This window comes from Haematobia irritans, chromosome 3 (genome assembly GCF_050003625.1).
Source record: "Haematobia irritans isolate KBUSLIRL chromosome 3, ASM5000362v1, whole genome shotgun sequence".
In the NCBI taxonomy this organism is placed as follows: Eukaryota; Metazoa; Arthropoda; class Insecta; order Diptera; family Muscidae; genus Haematobia; species Haematobia irritans.
Window position 1 is genome coordinate 83,307,970 of NC_134399.1, and position 2,866 is coordinate 83,310,835.

The following is a 2,866-nucleotide window of genomic DNA, read 5'->3' on the forward strand; positions in this document are numbered from 1 at the left end:
TAACGAAATATTCTATAGCAATAAAATTTTTCATAGAAATACAATTTTCTATAGAAATAAAATCTTGACAAATTTTTCTATAGAAATTTTCTATAAAAATACATTTTGACAAAATTTTCTATGGAAATTAAATTTAGACTACATTTTTTATAGAAGCAAAATTTCGACAAAATTTTCTCTCTGCTAGTTGGGATATTGTAGTTTTCTTAACGCATGGTTTTAGGCTAAAATCAAAGCAATAAGAAATAAAATTTTGACAAAATCATATATAGAAATAAAATGTTTATTAAGGCTTTAATTTCAGCTTAAAACCATGCGTTGACTACAAGAGTTAACCAACAGAGAAAAAGTACCCTGGAATCTGGATTTGGAATTGGGTAAATTTGTGGTAAAATTTTCTTAAAAGTTTGGTAGTTTTTTTTTGCACGAGTGGTAACCGTGTTTAGAACACGTCAGCTAAGTATGGCTTAATGGGGGTTGCCAGCTTCATTGCAAAGGAGGCCCCTCATCATTGAGCTAACCATAAAATCGCGCAGCACTCAGTGATAAGACTAAAGTTCATCACGAGTGTGCTGAAATATCGTCTAATGACTTCGTTGGCCGTTTGAAGGCCATAATTCGTGTCAAAGATAGCCAATTGGAACAAATCTTAACTTATTCTTAAATTGTATGATATTTTCGTCCTTTGTCATTCCGTTTGTAAAACATCGAAATATTGCTCTAAGACCCCATAAAGTATATATATTCTGGGCCGTGGTGAAATTCTGAGTCGATCTAAGCATGTCCGTCCGTCCGTCCGTCTGTTGAAATCACGCTAACTTCCGAACGAAACAAGCTATCGACTTGAAACTTGGCACAAGTAGTTGTTATCGATGTAGGTCAGATGGTATTGAAAATGGGCCATATCGGTCCACTTTTACGTATAGCCCCCATATAAAGGGACCCTCAGATTTGGCTTGTGGAGCCTCTAACAGAAGCATATTTCATCCGATCCGGCTGAAATTAGGTATATGGTGTTGCTATATGGTCTTTAACAACCATGCAAAAATTGGTCCACATCGGTCCATAATTATATATAGCCCCCATATAAACCGATCCCCAGATTTGGCTTGCGGAGCCTAAAAGAGAAGCAAATTTCATCCGATCCGGCTGAAATTTGGTACATGGTGTTGGTATATGGTCTCTAACAACCATGCAAAGATTGGTCCACATCGGTCCATAATTATATATAGCTCCCATATAAACCGATCCCCAGATTTGGCTTGGGGAGCCTCAAAGAGAAGAAAATTTCATCCGATCCGGCTGAAATTTGGTACATGGTATTGGTATATGGTCTCTAACAATCGTGCAAAAATTGGTCCACATCGGTCCATAATTATATATAGCGCCCATATAAACCGATCCTCAGATTTGGGTTGCGGAGCCTCAAAGAGAAGCAAATTTCATCCGATCCGCCTGAAATTTGGTACATGATATTGGTATATGGTCTCTAACAACCATGCAAAAATTGGTCCACATCGGTTCATAATTATATATAGCCCCCATATAAACCGATCTCCAGATTTGGCTTGCGAAGTCTCCAAGAGAAGCAAATTTCATCCAATCCGGTTGTAATTTGGAACATGGTGTTAGTATATGATCTTTAACAACCGTGCCAGAATTGGTCCATATCGGTCCATAATTATATATAGCCCCCATATAAAACGTTCTCCAGATTTGACCTCCGGAGCCTCTTGGAGGAGCAAAATTCATCCGATCCGGTTCAAATTAGGAACGTGGTGTTAGTATATGGTCGCTAACAACCATACCAAAATTGGTCCAATCACACACAAATTGGTCCATATCGGTTCATAATCATGGTTGCCACTAGAGCCAAAAATAATCTACCAAAATTTAATTTCTATAGAAAATTTTGTCAAAATTTTATTTCTAGAGAAAATTTTGTTAAAATTTTATTCGGTTCATAATAAAATTTTCATCATTGTCAAAATTTTATTTCTATAGAAAATTTTGTTCAAATTTTATTCGGTTCATAATCATGGTTGCCACTCGAGCCAAAAATAATCTACAAAGATTTTATTTCTATAGAATATTTTGTCAAAAGTTTATTTCTATAGAATATTTTGTTAAAATTTTATTTCTGTAGAAATGTTTGTCAACATTTTCTTTCTATAGAAAATTTTGTCAAAATTTTTATTTCTATAGAAAATTTTGTGAAAATTTTATTTCTATAGAAAATTTTGTTAAAATTTTATTTCTGTAGAAAATTTTGTCACAATTTTATGTTAAATTGAATTATATACGTATTGGCTCGATCTTTTTTGATTTAATATATACCACGTATGGACTTACATACAATTTAGAAGATGGTGTTAGGAGGTTTTAAGATACCTTGCCATCGGCAATCGTTACCGCAAGTTAAGTAATTCGATTATGGATGGCAGTGTTTATAAGAAGTTTCTACGCAATCGATGATGGAGGGTACATAAGCTTCGGCCTGGCCGAACTTACGGCCGTATGTTACTTGTTATATTTACTTTTACATGGACATGGTTTATGATATATGATTATATGATAACCATAACGATAAAATATTATTCCCAAGTATGAGAAATTGCTGGTGTGTTTACGATCCGCTTGTGAACAGAGAATAAAGCCGACCCATTTTTGTCGGCGGCTAACACACAACATTTGCTATCGACGGCGAAGGTGTGACGACTGAGTCGTTACAAATTCGCCTATTTGGCACCTGTTAATTAGCCACTTAAAATAGAACTAAAGGAATCTGAACCTCTATGACATTAATTGTACATGGTCTTGTATTAAAAAGGTGGCTACATTTCAATCGGAATGAGCCGACATAAGC